Genomic DNA, 19,659 nt, shown 5'->3' with positions numbered 1-19,659 from the left:
GCATCACTTAAGGGCCCAATCAGGTGGGCATGGTCACAACACACCTAACATAATCTCATTTAAAAGACCACTGATGAAAGAGGATGAGATGGTAGTGGCTGCTTTAGAGATGTAACGAGCATTAAAGTGCACATAATTTGGAGAGCTGTGCTCCATGTTGGACACAGCATGGCTTGCAGCAGCAGAGGTTTGTCCCTTCTAAGTGCCTTCTAAAGCACCAGAGGGAGCAATGAAATGAAAGCCTGCCTCATCAGGGGCATTTTGGAAGAGGGAAGTCCTGTGTACATGGCTTGCAAGCAAAAGGATCAGCAAGCCTGTAAAAAAATCCCAGCCTCCTGATTGGCTGGGAGAGCTCCTTAAAGAGAGGAGGTTTTCCCCACCCCTGGGGGAAGGGAGAGAGAAAGGCATGTGCTGGAAGATGGCAGAGGGAGCTGTGCAGTGGCGGATCCACCCCACTGGGGCAGCCGGAGCTCACAAGGGGACTTCTGGAGGATCAGGGAGCACTTAGCCTGGAAGAACCAAGCCAGGCCTCAGGACGTGGGATGCTGAGTCCTGAAGGCACACCATTCACAAGGCACCAGTGAGTCCTGTATAGGATGAGAGGGAAGGCGAGACTGGAGAAAGTTAGTCCTGGGTTGCCTTTGGCCATTTGTGAGAGGTTGGGTTGGCCTGAAGGGAAGGGGATACTGAGTGTCACACAGGGAAGCTGTGTGATGGAGGAAACCCTAGGAGGGGTGATCGAACAGCATTAGAAAGACCAAGAGGGGTTAAAAAACATGGTTGGCTCTTGTGTTGCTTTGTTCGGTGTTTGCCTTTGAGTTAAGCTTTGTATCAGAGTGGGGCGGCACTGTCTGAGGGTATCAGAAGCCAGAGTCAGCTACCAGATGAGCCAGAGGACATGGCATCCTTGACTGGCTGCTGCCTGCAAACCCAGCTGAAGACAAGGTTGTGTGTGCTAAGCCTAGCAGACCCCGAGCTGCACCCCCTGCTGATCACTGGGGAGACTGCAAAAGGCATTTTATTGTCATCCTGATGCTTAGTTGTACCTATGTATTTGAAGTGCTGTATTACCAATGTGAATTATAGTATGTTGTAGTCAAATCTGTGAATGTTGGGTTGTTTACCTTTGATTGTTAACCAGTATTATTAGCCTAGTTGTGCATTTTTCTTTTCTGTGTCATTTATAAATTCAAGTTCCTGTAGTTTATTTGTGTGTCTGTAGAGATTTTGTATTTTATATATCTATATCCATATCTATATCCATATCCATATCTATCAGTTTGTATCATATCTTAGGATGAAGGGAACTCAGAGTAGTCTGCTGCTTGGCTGCTACCAATTCTTCGGTGGACTGGGAGAAAATCCAAGGCCAGCTAACAGACTATGTATTAAAACATCATCAAAATCTTTAGTAATCATAAAACATTGCTTTATCAGTTACTGTAGCCATATAAAACAATTGTAAATTAGAAAAAGACAGTATAAGCTTACCCATCCAGAGATGCTTTTGGGGATATTTAGTGGGAAGAGTGAGCTTGCCTGACAGAGCACAGTATTTGGATGTCTGGTGAGGTGCTGTGGGTGTGAGATTTGGAGGCTGGAGAGGAGGGGTCCCCTCACACCCAGGCAGGATGCAGGGTACTGTGGGTCAGGAATGACGGGCAGCAGCAGGGCTGGGGGGGGGCTGTGGCTTGGAAGTGACAGACACATGTGCACAGATACACAGAGAGCCCAGCAGGTAAGTCTGTGGAGACAGAGGGGATTGGGGGAGAGGGAAGGGGTGGGGGGGGGCAGATCAAGTTTTCATAGTTTCATAGTTGGTAGGGTTAGAAGGGACCTGAGCAGATCATCAAGTTCGACCCCCTGCTATGACAGGAAAGAGTACTGGGGTCAAATGACCCTGGCAAGGTGTTCATCTATCTTTCTCTTAAAGACCCCCAGGGTAGGAGCCAGCACCACTTCTCTTGGAAGTTGGTTCCAGATCCTAACTGCCCCGACACTGAAGTAGCACCTCCTGATGTCTAGTCTGAATCTACCTTCTGCCAGCTTGTGACCGTTATTTCTAGTCACTCCTGGTAGTGCTTGGGGGAACAGGGACTCCCCCAATGCCTGCTGGTCCCCCCGACTAGTTTGTAACAGGCCACTAGATCCCCCCTCAGCCTTCTCTTGTGGAAGCCAAACAGGTTCAGGTCCCTTAGCCTCTCCTCGTAGGGCCTGCACAGCAGGCACATGGTGTCCAGTGCAGTTCTGGAAGCAACAGCAGTGGGGCAGAGTGCAGTGGGCAGCCCACTGCTCCCTGTGGGTTTTCTCCATTTGGGCCAGCCCAACCCATCCCCATGGCAGGGCTGCCACAAAAGGATGTGGCCCCTCCCAGTCTTTCCAGGGGATTTCCACAAACCCCCCAGATTTGTTCATGGGGTAGAGGTAGGCTACTCACTGTGTGTGGGGTCTGCACCCTGCTTCCACTGCCCCCAGAGCTGCATGGGACACTATGTGCCTGCCACACACTGGCTGTATTGCATCCCCTGCCTGCCCAGCAGCAGAAGGCACATGCTATCCTGTGTGGCTCCAGAGGCAGTAGCAGTGGGGTGCAGAGCCCAGCATGCAGCGGGCATTCTGTGTCTGCCCTGTGCACAGATCTGGGGGGCACATGCCCCCCATGCCTGCTCTGGGGTGCACACAGTAGTGGGAGCACTTCCCCATCCTGTGCCCCTGGAAAGACCAGGAGTGGCCATGTCCTTTTGTGATGGCCTTGCCATGGGGATGGGGTGAGCCAGTCTGAGGGGAGAAAAACCCCAGGGACCAGCAGGCTGCCTGCTTCACCCCACTGCTGTTCCCTCTGAAGCAACGCAGGATGCCATGTGCCTGCCATGTGCTGACTGTACAGAGTCCCCTGCTTGCCCGATGGTGGAAGGCACATGGTGTCCTATGCAGGGCATGGGGGTGCTCCCACTGCTGTGTTCATGTCAGGGAAGGCAAGGCGGGCACATGTCCCCTTGATTTGTGCACAAGGCAGAGCCTGGTTGCCCACTGGGCTCCAGGCTCTGCACCCCACTGCCTCTGCCTCTGGAGCTATGCAGGATGCCATGTGCCTTCCACCACCAGGTAGGCAGAGGATGCAGTGCAGCCAGCATTCAGAAGGCACATAGCATTGTGTGAGGCTCCTGAGGCAGTGGGGTGCAGAGCCTAGTATGCAGTGGGCAGTCTGCCTCTGGTCCATGCACAGATCCAGGAGGTACGTACCTCACATGCCTCCCCCCAGGGTGTGCGCAATGGAGGGGAGCTGCTCTTTTGCCCCCAGATGATCTGTCTGGGCACTGACCATCCCACCACCCATTCACCCCAGCTCCTGCCCCTGCTCCTGCCCCACTCCCTCCCTCACCATGGGGGCCTTGATCAGCACTCTCCCCTTTCCCCCAACACACTTGCCTGCAACTTGAAGAGGTTGGAGCAGCCTGTGGAACAGCCAGCAGGGGTGGTGCAGCCTAACAGGGTGGTCACATGACTGCAAGAGGGCTCCTGGATTGGAGGATGGGGCTGGGCAGCCTCAGTATAAACACTGACCCTCAGAGCTGAGCTGGCAGTTGCTGCAGGGAGCCAGAGAGACAACATTTCTCAGCCAGAGCTATGGCTCCCAGAACACCTGGAGGTCAAGGGTAGGAACTATGGGGATGGAGGAGGTTTCTGGTCCTGGGGAGTGACCTAAAACCAGACTGTGCTGGGGTAGGATGGTGTGGTGGGGCTGCCTGTGGTGGAGCAGTCTCCAGGAAATGCCACACCAGTGCCTCTCTAGGTGAATATGGGGCACTGTATAGCCTCAGCTCCCATGACCTGGTGGATTATCCTGTAGAGGGGACAGGTGAGGGGTCTAGACATGTTATCAGGCCTGGGACTCAAGGGTCATAAGGGTGAGAGCCCCAGTGAGGGGGTGGAGTAGTGGTCCCAGTGAGGGCATGTGAGAAATCAGTAGAGTGATCAAGTGAGAAGGCTGTGTAGAGTAGGATCAGCATGAGTGGGCCTGAAGGACTGCATAGGCCAGCCTTAGTGATCAACTGTGTTTGGAGGGGCCTGGAAGGCAGACCCATAGGGGAGAATGAGGGCAAGCGGCTCAATAACCTAACCGGAGTCATCCTGCCTGGCCAATGCTGGGGCCAGGGCCAGGGCCAGGGCCAGAATGGTTAAAGCGTCAGAGCGCCCACCATGAGGGATGGCCAGAGCCAGGGGCCTGGGGTTCTGACTGGCCTGAAGGTGAGGTCAGGGCCTGTATGGTCAAAGGTCTCAGAGGGGGGCTGTGCTGGAGAGGGAGAAGATTCAGGGAGGCTGGCAGCCTAGTATGAGAGTGGGGAGTAGACTGCCTGAGAAGGAGGGATCCAGGTGGGGTCTGAATGTCAGATGAGCATCGAATGAGGTCCACTGCGGGGCTGAAGCCACATAATGATGCCATTTGCAAGGCATGGGTCATAGTGTAGGCACATTACAGAGCCATGTATTATGCCCTTGGCATTGGACAGTAAAACGGGCAGCCTCCCATCTTATAAACAACTGTTCCCAAAGTTGCATCAAAGCCAAGGCAGGTAGGTGGACTGCCCTAGACAGGTGGGTGGGCCAACAATTCAGCCAGCCACAAGACAGTCCCCTGTCACAATCCAGAGATTTCAACTAGGAATTCATAGTGTTAACACACGGTGGCCTGTCATGGTCTTTCTGAGTCCTTTGCAGCAAAAAAAATTGTTCTATTTTTCTATAGTAAAAAAAATGAGTGTAAACTAAGAGCTAGCACTTTCCAAGGGGTGCCTCAAGTCCAAAAAGGTTGACAACCACTGGTATTGAGACTGGTGTTTTATTTTAGGTTCTGGATTCCATTTCAAGAACCTAAAAGTTAGGTATTATGGCAAGTAACTTGGAGGTACCTATGACAGGACTCATCTCAAAGGGTAACCATGGCCCCTGCATCAGCCAAGTTACTTCTACCCCACTTACTCCCACTTGGTCTCACCAGAGGACCCTCCTGATCCCTCAGGGCCCTTGGTCTCGTCTCAACACTCTGGGCTCTTGGCCCCAGCCTAGTAGTTTCAAAGTCTGGGGAGTTCAGACTGGCTCTCTGGCCCTGGAGCCAAGCCCATATACTTACTCTCTCCACCCACTTCCAGTCGCTTCATTCTGGTTTCTCAGGGCCCGGTAGAGAGGTTTCTACAACTAGAGAGGTCAATCTACAAACTTGCCTTTTTTCAGTCTGTCTTTATGAGCAGGCTCACAGCTCTGTGTCCAGCATCTTCCATTATCAGGCACTCTGGACTGTCTTGCAAGCTAGCCTCCCTGCATGGTGCCCTCTTCATTGTCTTATAGCCACTTAGTTATACTGTTCAGCTGTACTTGCAGGGGCAGAGATTACTCAGCTGTATATCAGCACCTTAATCAGCTCTGCTGCATCTGCTCTTTAAACCACTGTCTGAAGCCCAGCCCTCTTGCATGATCTTCTTTCCCATCTCATTCCAGGTAGCAGACTGAACTTTTTCTGTAGCTTTGGAGTTACTGTATTTCATGATGTACAGGCTGACATGGTATATAGGTTGACCCCCAGCTTTCTGATTTGAAAGGTAAGGATTTTCATAGGCATGGTGTATAAATTGGGGCGGGGCTCTGCACTTCCCTGGTGTGGTCCTATCCCCTGTGAGTGGTACTGATGGCGTCACTCTTAGGGGACGGGGCTGTGCCAATCGAGTACTAAGCTTGTCCCTGTCGACTTCCCTTCCCCATCCCCTGCAAGCAGTGCATCCCTAGCTGAATGCCAAGCATCAAGCCTGGCCCCATCCTTGTGTAGTGGTGCTGAGCCCAGCTCTGCTCACAGGCGACGGGGTTGGGCTCAGCTGGGGCAGCCCCAACCCCTGCGAGTGGTGCTACCTGAGCCACACCAGTGTTGCTTACAGTGCATGGGGCTGCACCAGCTGAGCACCAAGCCTGGCCCCATCTCTGTCCCCGGCCCCTACAAACAGAACTAGGCTCACAGGAGATGGGGCACAACACCTAAGCACCAAGCCTGACTCTCTCTGCTGCGAGTGGTGCTGCTGAATGCCGAGTTTGCAGGGGATGGCTCTCAGCTTGGTGCTTGGGTAGCACAGCCTCATTCCCTGAGTGGTGGTCGTGCGACCCAAGCACTGAGACCAGCCCTGTGCCCTATTTTTTTTTTTTAAATGAGGCACTGTGTATACATTGAATTCAATTTTTAAGACCCCAAAATTGGGCTTCAAAGTCTGAATTATACACTGTGAAATACAGTATTTCTTTTAGCCCATGTCTGCTTAATCCTGACTGCTGGCCCTCAGTTAGCTGTCTCTTTCTCCCTTAAAAGTAACAGGGGGTTAGGGGCACCTGTTACAGTGGCTATGCTCTCATGTTGCATCAAACTCTTTGAAGCCAAAATAAATTGTTAGTCAAATATTCAAAAGTTGCTTCTGACTCTGGATGCCTGGTTTGGGACACCCAAGAACTGAGACTCCCAGTGTCAGTAGCTGTTTCTGAAGACTTTGGCATTTATCATCATCAGTTCCAGCAGGATCGGGCCCCTCATACCATTACACCACATACTAAAAACTTGATTCTGCAATCCTTGAACATCACAACCCCCCCATCCAAATTCTACCTCCCTCAATTCAGTGCAAATTTGATGGATGCATAATGAGTGGGAACTGACCCTGCAACACAGAGGGCCATGAAGATACTTTCAAATGACCAGCAGAGTAGTTGTGGTGAGGTGTCCAACAGAAATAACTAAATGCCAAAATTAACATACTTTATATGCTTCCTCTATTACACTCTGTTTACCACTTCCATGACCCCTAAATGTAGATGCATAATGTAGTGAGAATTTAGTATTTAGTGATAACTTATTAACAGACTAAGATAGAATGGTATATAAACATCCCTTACACCAAAAAAGATTGGTATGAGCTTGAAAGTGATTAATTTAAGTATTTCACTGAGGCACATCATTTGAAAGACCCAACTTAATATTAAACTAACAAAGCTGATACATTTTTACTACATCTACCAAACACAGAATACTTTGCTTTCAAGAAGAGTTGAATTAAATCACAGTGCTTTTTAAGACTACTTCTACCCTTGTCTCCAGAAAGTCCTTAATGTGACATCTGTCCCTGCACTGTCACCTGTTTTAAAACTAACAAATGCATGACATATATTATCAGATTTATAAATTAAAGAAACCCACCCCTTTTAAGTAATATTCTTTAAATCTCAGTTTCTGACAGTTCTCCCATTTGCTCAGTAACTGTAATAGGCGTATTTTTCAGAAAATAGTGAATAAAAACTGACAAGCTATCGGTGGAATCTGAATGCATAATTGATAGGGGCATAAATTAATACGATTAGGCCTTTATTGGGTGCCATTGCTGCCAAACCTACAAAAGGGGCAAGGAATAAAACATGGCTATGTTCTCAGTGCTGATAGACATCAATATGTAATGCATATTATCTCAAGCCTTCTCATGTAGTCTGCTTATGACAGCACTCAACCTAATTGAAATTTTTATCTTTCTGTTGCATGCAGACAATTTTGACTAGCCGCTTCTGGGGAAAAAGAGAAATCCAAATGACCCAAATGAAGGTTTCTCTGTGAAAGAACATATACTTCTTACAAATCACTTTGGAATGGCTTTCTACTTCCTGGTTTTATGAAGTCGTCTTCAGAAACCTGTACTAAACAAGACCTCAAGACTTGGTTTGCCTTTTGCTTTTTTAACCAAGCCTAATAATACAGTTTTCCAAAAGGAAAGAAAGGCAAGGCAACCAAAAGAGTACGGTGAATCACTATATTCAGTGCTCACTTCAGTTTGAGCATGCCACCTTTTCATGATGCATACATGAAGTTGGATATGAAACTGAAAAAAAATCCTAGAAGGAAAAGGCTGCTATAAAATTTTCAGGTATTTCTATTTCTTTTTTTTTTTTCTATAAAACTAACTGAAAATTTTTAACTGAATCTTTATTTCTAAGCAAAATGTGGGACATTTTGATGAGTCTAACATTTCTTTTTTTTTCACAGTAAGAAAGCAATCAAAACAATTTTTATGCCCTTGTAAAAGGCTTTGGTTTAAGTGAACCACACTCCCAGTATGGTACAGCAGATTAATCTTTTAGATCTTCCCATCCAATTTCTGAATGCTAAAATTTATTTTTAAAAATTACATATCTACTTTCAGAAATAAAAATAAAATCATAATGGTCACTTTTGTGCTTGTGGGTAAAAAGATGGAGACAGAATTGCTTGCAGATAAATAACTTCTGCAAATTTACATTTTTTTTCACTATTCTAAGCTGTAATTCCATAATCATAAACTGTAGGTCACCAATAAGTACAAGAAGGCCACCTGTGTTTTGAAATTTTCAGAATATGTCAAGAGTGCTGGAGAATCTGAGTACCTGCACCTGTTATTTTTCAGCAATTTGTATATCACAACATATAAAGTACCCTTAACTGCATTTTACATCTTTGCTTGATAGTTATATGTTTGAGACTTAAAGAAAATCATATTGAATTTATCTACATTTGTGCATTGCTGACAAAGGTCAGAGCACTTGTGACAGGTGTGCTTCTTTGGGGTCCATCCACTAGTGACCCCACAACACCAATTATGGGCCAACCGCCCGCTTTCTTGCCTACCATGCGTTGTTGTTCCTTGCTTGATTAGAGGATATTAATCAAGTGGGAGGCTGCCCATTTTCTGTCTTGATGCCTGGGGCACAATCTGCGGCTCCTTTCCTCCCCTTACACCACAGCCCAAGCCTCGCAGATGTACCTGACGTTGTTCAGGTCTGTTCCACTCTCGCAACCTGCACACCACCAACGCCCGACTTGCCTCACAGCCTGCGCTTCACCAGTGCTCTGGCTCGTTTCTTGTAAGCTGCGCCACACAGGTGTTCTGCCTTATCTCTCGCAACTGGCACTCATCAGTTGCTGCCTTCTTGCCTTGAGACTCCTCATGCTGCCCTCTCTCTGGGGCTCAAGTGGCCGTAGCTGTACCTGGCCCCAAATCTCCTCCTCGAACCCCCTTCCAGGCTCAGGCGGCTTCAGCCTTACCTGGCCTCCGATTCTTCGCTCCCCTTTTTGGGACTGTGGTCCATGTACCCCCAAATGCTGCGCCCTCTCTGGCGCTGGAGTCCCCAAGCTACTGTGGAGCCCCTATGAGGCCTCCTCCAACCCCTAATAGCCTCACCCAGTCCTCCGGTTGAAACAACGAACACAAAAACGCAAAGCCCCTGGGCTATAACGTAAAAAGCTAACCCATTTGGCCAAACAACATTCAATCCCTACTGGGAAATATTCCAACCCCAGCAGCACCCAGGGGATGCTTACACAGTCAAAGTTGTCCCCTCTGTCTGTACTGGCTGAGCTCCTCCTTCCTTGGTTGCCAGAGGGGAACTGCCCTCCTGGCCTCCTGCCTGGGCTTATATGGACCAGGCCCTGCCCCTTCCTGTCAGCTGGCTCCCCAGCAGTTGTTCTGGCAACCAGCACCTGTTACTCTGGCTGCCCAGGCAACTGGCAGCTGAGCCTCCCCCATTTTTGCCACTAGGGGTCTCTCCCGAGCTGTTTTCTGCTTTCAGGTGCAGGCTCTGTGACAGCACTGTTTAGGGTTTCTGATAAAGGGAGAACTAATATTGGGGTACTTGACAATGAAAACCAACGGACCATTAGAACTTTCTCTGCAATCGCATGGAGAAATGTGTAGTTCTCCTTACACCACTATCATGGGGTTGTCATTTGCATAGTTTTAAAATTAAAGATACTATGGTAGGCTTATGGTACTGTTTTCCCTTTGTTTGGGTTCACTTTGTTGGTAAGTGCAGCAGGACAAGGCCCCAGGTGCAGCCGTGACACCCTCTGGTGGCTATGTAGCTCCTGCCCAGCTCAGTCTCTACTGTAGCCCTCCCTTGATTGCTCACCTGCCACACCTTGCTCTTATTGAGGATTAGGTAAGGGAGGCTGCCAATGGGCTTTAGAGTGAGATTTAGTCCAGTAAATCATCACTGAGTCTCTCCCAGACCCCACTTGTATTGGTTTGGCCCTTAAGCTCAATAGGCCCTCTTGGCCTGTCTGTGCCCCTCCAGGGCACCTGTAGCCTTCAGGGATCATTGCATAGTCCCATCCATCCCTACACCATGCCCCATGGCTCATGGGTGGTACTGTACCATCACTTGCCTTACAGGGATCTTGGCCTTATTGGTCTCCTCCCCTTCTGCTCTCACTGGGCCTTTTAGCCCAGGCTCACAGTATCAGACTTGACTTCTAGGCTCTAGATTCCATGATTGTGGGTCCTGAACCCTGTTGGTCTTTGGAAGTGGTACCTCCTGGGCCCTGAACCCACTCTTGGGCCAATTAAGATCATCCTGGCTCTGGCAGTCCCCAGCTGTGGTCCCTTCTTCAAACTTTGTCCCCTCTGGGCTCCCTAGCCCAACTTGCTCCACCTTGGGTTCTGTCTCCAGTTGTGGTCCCTCCTGGACCTTGAGCCCCTCCTGGGCTCTGGCCCCACTCCTGGTCCAGTTGGGATCTTCAGGATCCTCAGCTCTGGCAGTCTCTGGCTGTGGTCTCTCCTCCTGTGCTGGCTGCCAAGTGACAGCAGGGAAGAACCCCTATTCCCAGTGCTGATGCAGGCACAGCAGTGCTGGGAGTGGGGGCTATACCCTGCTGTTGCCCAGAGTGAACCATGCCTACATCGCCCCCCCTGCACCAGCTGGGCAAGCAGCAGCAGGGCAGAGCTCCCGCAGCTCCTCTTGCCAAGGCAGAGGCAGGCACAGCTGGAGGAGCTGTGGGAGAAGCCCCCATGGCTGCCTGGCCTCATTCTCTGCCCGACCTGGCCCTAGCCTCCTGGCACTTAAAAAAAAAAATAGCCCCACACCTGCCAGCTCTGGCAATGATGCTTGGGGCCTCTGAGGGCTCATGGCAGAGCCCCCCCCCACAGCATGGGGCAGTGGGAAGCAGTGGGGATCACCCTCCAGCTTGGCACCCATGCAGCAGTTGACCCATGGCACAGGTGTAGGGTGGCTAGGCAGGGCACCACATGCTGTGTGGGAGCTGGGGCGGCTCCAGCAGTCAGCTGGAGGCCAGCACCACTCAGCCCCAGTGGCTCCAGCTCCCAGAGAGCATTCAGTGCCTTGCTTAGCAGCACTGCACCTGTGCCATGGGGCAGCTGCCAGGTGGGGGGCTCATCCCTGCTGCCACCCCCACTGCCCTGTGCTACATAGGGAGGCTCTGCCATGAGCCCCCAGAGGCCCCAGTCATTGCTGCTGGAGCTGGTGAGTGTGGGGCTTTTTTTTTTTTTAAATCCTGGGACTAGACTGGGGCCAGGTGAGAGTTGGGGCTGGGCAGGGCAGCCATGGGGGCTTCTTCTGTGTCTCCCCTCACCTGGGGAGAGGCAGGCACAACTAGAGGAGCCATGGGAGAACCTGCAGCCTCCCGGCTGTGCTTGCCTCTCCTTGGTCGATCTGAATCACAAAATCTCTCTGAATCAGCGCTGAATTTTCCAAAGTCAGTTTGGCCAAATCGATTCAGGACAGTGATCTGAATCTCTGAATTGAGTCACTGTCCTCCAAATCAGCCGAATCCAAATCCGAATCGAATACTTCCTTATTCACACAGGCCTAATACTTAAAGATTTTTTACAATTCAAAATCTCCTAAAAATGAACTAAACTAATGGTCACAAGAAGTATTAGCCTCAATGTATGCTCCTTAAGTTTTTGATAACTAATACTGGTACTTAAAAACAAGGAAGTTATGGAAGTAAAGCTAATCTATGTTTTACTCCCATAACATAGAAACTGATTTGGGACACTAGGAAAAAAACCAGCCAAATAAATAACTTAGGAGATAAAATCATTGCTTTGGGCCTGATCCTGCTATCTTTACTCACATTAAATATGTGGCAGGTTTCCTTGAATCAGTGACTAGGATTTTTGACTTTGCCTTATAATGTATACCAGTGACTAGATACTCTGCACCTTTCTAGATGAGGTGGGAAGGAATTATACCAACAACAGCAAGAAAAATATCTGGGGGCCTCAATTCTGGATGCTGCAAACTAGACCGGAACTTCACAGGCCAAATCCAGTCTCTTTGCAGGTTGGATTCAGCCCATGGGCCATACATAGGTTGCTTACCCCTGACCTAGACAATAAAATAATTATAATAATATAAAAATGATAAATATACAAAATCAAGACTGTGCCATAGTTAGACTGCAGATTCAAATTCTATTCATCAAAGGATATTTTGGTATAAAGTACACTAATCAAGGGCCTGATTTCACTCTTGGATCTGCACAATACAACACTGGGTATGGCAGTTTATATAATGGAAAAACACATTTCTCCAGTAATACATTTGAGTCTGATTCAGTGTCTGAAGTAGACTGGTGAAACAGGACCCCTGCAGGTACATGAGCAAGCAGAAATAAAAGAGTACCTATGAAGCAGTCACCCCTTGGATTCTTTTCACCCTGCTAGCTCATTACTTACCCTGTTTTATGGGACAGGACTCTACATTTTACAGAGAGTGTGCATCCTTGCACTTATCCATATATCAGTCTTCTAGTATAGCAAAATCACTCCAGTTAAGTTGGGTAAGAGTACAAATTTGCCTCATAATACAAATTGCACTTACTGTGATGATGATTCAAGGGCTACGGACTAGGAAGCACATTCTAAGATAGGCAACCAGAACAGGACACTTCATAAATACAAAAGCACAAAAGGGGAGAGACTCATGGGGGTATGGCATTTGGGTAAGCAGTCAAAGCCACATTATGGCTGCCACAATATGTCCACACGGTGCTATAGAAAGGATACTAGTGCTCTATCCTTTGAGTAGCTTTCCCAGTCTTTTGAGTAGCTTTCCCATACAGGCTCTGGGCAGCTATTATTAACTGCTGGGTAAATGGGCATTGGATGGAATGGATGGACCAGAGTCCAGCCAGCAGAACTGAAACAACCCAAGTGTTGAGAGGTAGACCATGATATACCCAATAGCCACATGGAACAAATTCTTTATTTCTTGGGGCAATGGAGGAATCATGATCCTCTGAGACACAGTTACCCCTTGGGGCTCTTCTCACCATCCCACACAGCTGTATCTAAAAAGCAAAGTCTCCTCCAGACTGGGTCTGAAAACTGTCCACAGTGTAAACTGCACACTTTACCGTACAGCCAAAAGAATCATAGAATTATAGAAAATTAGGGTTGGAAGGGACTTCAGGAGGTCATCTAATCCAATCTCCTGTTCAAAGCTGGAACATCCCCAAGTATCTCATGCCATAAAGCAATATTATATCACTGTATTATCTCACAAGCACCAGTATCTTTAGGCAATAGGCAACTGATACTATTTTGATTTCATAAAGTACGGGGGGGAAGGTGGGTGAGCAAAAGACAGAGAGGTTAAGGAAGAGATTTCTAAAGATACAAATGGAAGTTATTTGTGTTTCTGAAATCCTTTCCTATGTGACTTGCCTAAGGCAAAAGGCCGGAAAGGAACACAGATCTCCCAAATCTGAGTCTGAGTACTTCAATGAGACTATCCCTATAAAGTCCTGGTAGAAATTCTGTTCTGCTGGTCATGCACCAAAAGCAGCCAAAAGCAGCCAAGTAAAATATATGGCTCTTCAAAAACTAAGAGTCTAATCTGAAGCTTGCTGATGTGAAAGACTTCCCAGATCAGGTACTAATCTTCTTCCTCCACAGAGCTAACAAAGAAATTTCAACTTTGTGACACTTTCATAATATGAATCAGAAGACTTTACATCTTCCTAAAATACACTGTAGAAACCATGTTTTAGCAAAGACCATTTATCACCCATGGAAAGTTGCTGGGTAAATACTTTTTGACTCTGCACCAACATATTTATTCCTGTTCCAAATAATGTAATCTTCATACAGTATTGATATATTTTTAAGCTTTTAATTTTTTTAAAATTTAAAGCTGGTATCTAAACACACTTGATGCAACTAAGTTTTGTATTAGTGTCCTTACAGAAGTATGCAGAAGACACGCTTAAACGTGGACAAGATAGATAATGTGAAACCTTTATTATTAGTATCAACTATTATAAGGACCAGGAAACTTTTATATTTTGCTTACAAGATTAGTTGAGACACTTGCTTTGATTTGATTAAATAATAAGGGGAGAAATTGTATCCCCTCAATCTGCATACAGAAGATACCCTCTAGACACACATAATACTTCTCTCATATAGAAGAAAGTAATGAGGTGTTTTGGGACATAGATAAATGAGTTTCACCAGACTCCATGGACAGTTATCTCCCATTCCAGAAAAGCAAATGGCGAAGGGACATTGACAATGGGAGTTGGGGGCATGGGTGGGGCTGTACATTGGCAATGCACAGGGGGTGCATGCGAGTGCATGTGCACTCTCTGAGCGTGGCGGTGCACCCTCTGTGAAAAGGCACAGCCAACACTGTCAGTGGCACCTGCGAGCATTAACTGCTTGCCCCACTCCCCCCTGCTGCCGGCACTGCTGGCAGTATCTGTGGGCGGTCCGCAATCGCCACTGGCTGCTGCTGCCACTTGCTACCTCCACCGCTGACAGCGCTGTAGCTGCCTGCGGCAGCTCCCCACTTGCCTCTGCCATGCTCCCACCACCAACAGCGCCACTGCCACTGCCGCCTGCAGGAGCTCACCTTACCTGCCCACCCTCCGGGGGCATGCGGCATTCATGGGGCTGTTTGTCACCTCCATTTACACTCAGCAGGTAATACTGCCTAGGAAGAATTAGCTTTTGACATTGCTCTAAGTTCCAGTGTAGAACTGTCCCTTGAGGTATGTGTGTTGGGGCAGCTGCCAGTTTTGAGCTACAGAGCCAGAAAGCCCAGACAGACAGTCATGTTCAACACCCGAGATCCATGGGGAGTGGAGAGTTTGGAAGCGTTAGGGTTTGTACCTGTGCCTGTTCCACTGGGCAGAGAAATTGTGCAATCATTTAGCCTCACCTCTCCTCCTATAGTTTTTATAGTGGTTTGTGGACATAGTTGAAATGGAAATTTTAGGACTTCCCCTCTAGATTAAACATGCACTCTTTTTCCATCCTAACAATAGGCCACATCCTTGAGCCCTTTCAGTAGGAGTTTGTCTGAGTAAGGAATAAGTAAAAAATGGAGCAAGAACCTCAGAATTCAACCAATTCTATTTGACAATAATAATTTCAGTGACTTCCTTTTTAGTTTAATACAAATTGTGCAATATGATTCAAAATGCATCAATATAACTTGGCCTGTCATTTTGAATTCCTGAACTAAATGTATCCTGTAACCACCAGTCACCAGGATGATAAGAAACAGAATATATGGATGTGTTAATACATGCAAATAGTGAAACTTGCATAATGAACACTCTCTATTTTAAATGGCCAGTTCAGTATACCTTCAAGGTTCCCTCAACCATTTTGTTTTTGTCACTAGGACTCACTTGTATTAGTTTACTGAGTTTCGCTGGTTAAAAAAAAAAATCCAATACATCTTTATAACATATGTTTATCTACAACACATAGATAAATTAGAGAGAGATCTGAATCAAAATCCTAACAGCTTTTCTTAGGATAGTGTCATTGAGAATCCTAAAGCCAAATAGGGACCAGAATTTAAAAACTGAATCACCAGAGCAGGCTAAAACAGCAGATTTCAACAGTTTCAAGTCTCTTGTTTTCAAAAGATAGAACTTTGCAGGCCTGGCTCCATAATATATAGTCCCATTTTGTGTTTCTTGATCCTTCGTATATCTGGGTACGTCTGCCTTTTGAACTAGTGCCTTCCTCTCTCTCTCTCTCCGGCATGTATTTACTATAATTCTTGTTTCAAGTCCTGTAAGATACGCTGCCCACATCTGACCTTTTTATCACTAGCATAATTAGGGGTGGGTGACTGGGGAAACTTGGAGGCCAAGTGCAGAACTTACAGTTACTGTGCCGTAGGTGTGCAGAAAGCACTCTACAACAGAGGAGGGCAAAATGTGGCCCGCGGGCCAGATGCGGCCCACCAGGCCATTCTATAATTGCCTGTCTCTGTTCTACAACCATACCCAAAAAGACAATCAGGGCATCTAGAGCACTGTAAAAATGGCAGATCCCACCCTAAGATAACCCTGGATGAATGTGGTATCAGACTTCAGTGATGCAGGTTAAAGCGCTGTAATGAACATCTGCCAGCAGCCTAGTGGGCTTTGTGGCATCCTGTGCACCCTCACTCCCAGGGCACTGTTCTAGCTTCAGCCAGAGCTTGTGTGGTCTGCCCATACACCAGGCTGGCCCCACCCTTGGGCTGCCACTGACAAGAGTCAATGAAGTCCCTGTTTCCAACCCCCAGACCCCCACATTCCCTTTGGTCAGCTATGACTCTGTGGGTGTGTCTACACAAGATGCTGACTATGCTGTAGCCAAAAAATTCTGTGCAGTAGCATGACACAGCACAGTCAGGGCTAATACACTACTGTGCAGTATTATTAGGCTACTGTGCAACAGCATCACCTAATTATTTCACCTGAGCTATTAGCTCACCTGCTAATACAAGTACTAAATAAATGCGCAGTAATGACTGCGCAGTAGCATCTTGTGACGTGCCCACTGTCTGGTATTATTACTCAGTGTGCAGATTCCACCTACCCCATCTGGGCATTTGTGAAGACTTTGATTAAGTGCTGTGCTGATAGCTGGACATGGCATTCACACAGGGGGCTGTCCAAGATGCTTATCTTGTATAGTGTTGTTTTGAAATGTTTGTATCCAGATCTCAGTCTGTTCAGCTTGACCCAGGCTCCTCTGTCAAGGTTGTGCCTAAAGGGGGATTCCTTTGATGTTGGTATAAAATGCTGTAGGAATAAATTTCAGACAAGATTACTCTGAATGATCATTTCATTTCCATTCACCCCACCCCTTATCTAAATTTAGTGCAACACACAAGGCCACACTACCCAGCCTACCGGGCTCTCCACAGGCCCAGAAACCTGGCAGCAGGGGATCATTTAGGGTTTGTCTTCTTATGTCACTTGGTCTAATACCCAAGAGTGCAGGGAATACATGTGTGTATATGTAAGCTGTGCAGCCTGTTATGAGTCTCTGCACACTGTTAAGTACAATGTTGAGCTTTTTAGTGTGACAACTTCTAGACCATACAGGAGCACAGTAGTCTGCTGGTGCAGATTGCACCAGTAGATGCACCATTGCAAGTGTGGTAGTTCTGAACGCTTTGAAGTTGGCACACCATGTCGTGCTGACTAAATGTCTTAAGGCAGAGACTTTACTGATGACCTTCTGAATGTCATGTTTATAGGTAAGGGAATGGTTTAATGTGACTCCTTGGTAAGTTGGGGTATGCTTGTGGGGAAAGATATAGTTGCCTATTCTGATATTCAGTGTGCTTTTGGCTCAACTATTGTCCATGTAGAAAACTGATGATACCGATTTATTGAGGGGAGGCCACCCTCACCGCTGTGTAGCTGAGTCACAGTGCCAGGATAAGGAGCCTATGCACAGACTGTTTGGGATCCATCTATGACACCCCTGAATGATGTCAGTGCTGCCTCCCATAGGGAGACCTCCTGGACAGGAGTGGTGAGGCAGGCTGCTACCCACCTCCTTCTTTCCATAGAGAACCCTGCTCTAGGGGTGACATGCCTGAGAATCCCACAAAAGCAGGAAGTTGGGGGCTGGATGGTAGCTGTGGAGGAATGCTCCACATTGTGCATTCATTGGGAATGCTAGGGTGCAGGGGAGCCCCAGGACAGGAGTTATGGTATATGAGAGCCCCTGACCTGTGGTCCAAGGAGCCAGGGAGGCATCTGGTGACGTCCACTCCAGCGGGAAGGACTGGGGAAGGCAAGGGAGACCAGGCTGCCCAAGACCCACTGCCAGGGCCGGTATTGACTCAGCCCACCTTCCAGGCCCAGCTCTCTACCCCTGGCAGTTGCTGGCATAAGTTCACGGTCCCCAAAAGGTCCCAGGCCAGTCCTGGAAGGGTGCAGGAGTACTCTGAATGGGCGGGAGAAGTTCACCAGCCCACGGAGCCTGTCCACTCCAGACCCAAGTCCCACTGTATGGGAACAGCGCAGCCTGTGCGAAGATAGGCAGCCCCTGGGCTAGGGTCCAAATTCCAGAGCAGGCAACATTCCAGTTTTTGTTTATTATGCACAAGAAAAACTTTGGCAGCTGCAACATTTAATTAAACCGGGGGGTGACAGTTTCTCATGTGGCATCCCCCTGCAGACCAACTTTTCATGTTTAAGTTGAGTCCCTGGATCTAGCCACCCCCCTCCCCTCCCAAATACCATAATGGCTGGTGCAGCCAGGGTTCTTCCCCACTCTTTCAATATTAACTGAGAAGACGGTTCCAAGTTCTGAAGTAGGCAATGTTGCACAGTTTTTGTTTAACAAACACACTGAAAGTTTGGCAGCTTCAACATTTGATTAAAAGAGACATGTCTCTTCCTAAGGCTACATTTCCTGCATAGCCCTTGTGTGTGCCCTTGGTGGAGGGGGGGGAAGGATGGGGAGGGGGAGAAGGGAAGGGAAATGGAGCCTGGCCAGCCTGGGTTCTGGGCAGTGGTGCCCATGAGACAAGGCAAGAGGCGCCAGGACTGGAGACCCATGACTCAGTGCTAGGGTGGGGCCACTTGAAGTCTTCCAGCCCCACTCACCTGAGGTGGCTTCCTGGTCCACATGGGGGAGGAGCTACTCAGCTAGGGCTTTACAGATTTGGATAGCCTGCCTCTGTGTGGGGCTGGGCCACCAACACTGGGGGGGTGGGGGATACAGGTATCTAGGACACATGCCCCAGGTGTCTGGCAGGGTGTGCTGGATGGACATGAGTGGGACAGTTGGCTGATGGCTCATGGGCATGAGGGTGCATACCATGATGAGCTGCTGCCACATCTGGTCGAAGTGGATGGCTGTGATGTCCCCACCAATCAGTCAGGGGTGGATTGCCCATTTGGCTCAGTTTGAGAGTCTTCAGTGTCCTAGGGAGCCCACAGGGCAAGCTGAGAGGCATGTGAGAACCTCCCTACCTACTAGGCTCAGACCAGGCAGGCAGGCTTTAAGCCCCCACCCCCACATAATGGCTAACGTGTTTTGCTTGCTCCTGACCTAACCTTAGGTGCTTAGGTTGCAGACAAAAGTGAAGCTCCCTATTGCAACTCAGAACTCTTTGCAAGAAGTGTTATGACTTGCAACAATCCCTGGGATCCAAAAGAAGTTCACTGTTGGGTCCAGGAGCTGAGGATTTCAGCTGCTTCCTGAGAGCCTGCAGCCCAGTCTCTGTAGCAATGCCACTCTTCCCTCCCAGCCCGGATGCCGTTTTTAGAATGAGAGCAGGGAGAGGAAGCAGAGGCAACTTATTCTTGGGGTTCCCCAGATGGTGCTGGCGGGTAGGGCGTATGGATTGGAGCCCCCCACATACCTCAGAGGGGCTCCAATCCACCCGCCCCAACCTCCAGTGCCAGCTGAAAAAACCCAAGACCAAATTCCCTCCTCTCCCTTTCTCCCCTCCAGTTCTGAAAGCAGCAACAAACTTGGAGCTCCACAGACACAAGTTACAGAACACATTCTGTTTTGGAGCACATTCATTTGAACCCTCATTCAATGA

The 19,659-nt window shown here is 48.3% G+C and overlaps 1 long non-coding RNA gene across 1 annotated transcript in view; it reads left to right on the top strand.

Annotated features, from left to right (window-relative positions):
- Positions 1-19,659, top strand: part of LOC149873652 (uncharacterized) — a 78,519-nt gene that overhangs the window by 33,252 nt on the left and 25,608 nt on the right. Inside the window, exon 4 of the long non-coding RNA XR_016439875.1 lies at positions 7,568-7,943. This is a non-coding gene — a long non-coding RNA (uncharacterized LOC149873652). The remainder of the gene's footprint in view (positions 1-7,567; positions 7,944-19,659) is intronic.

Source organism: Crocodylus siamensis, chromosome 1 (genome assembly GCF_052110815.1).
Source record: "Crocodylus siamensis isolate JL-2025a chromosome 1, ASM5211081v1, whole genome shotgun sequence".
Classification (NCBI taxonomy): Eukaryota; Metazoa; Chordata; order Crocodylia; family Crocodylidae; genus Crocodylus; species Crocodylus siamensis.
Note: the sequence above shows the minus strand (reverse complement) of the source record. Positions and strands in the feature narration are given on the sequence as shown.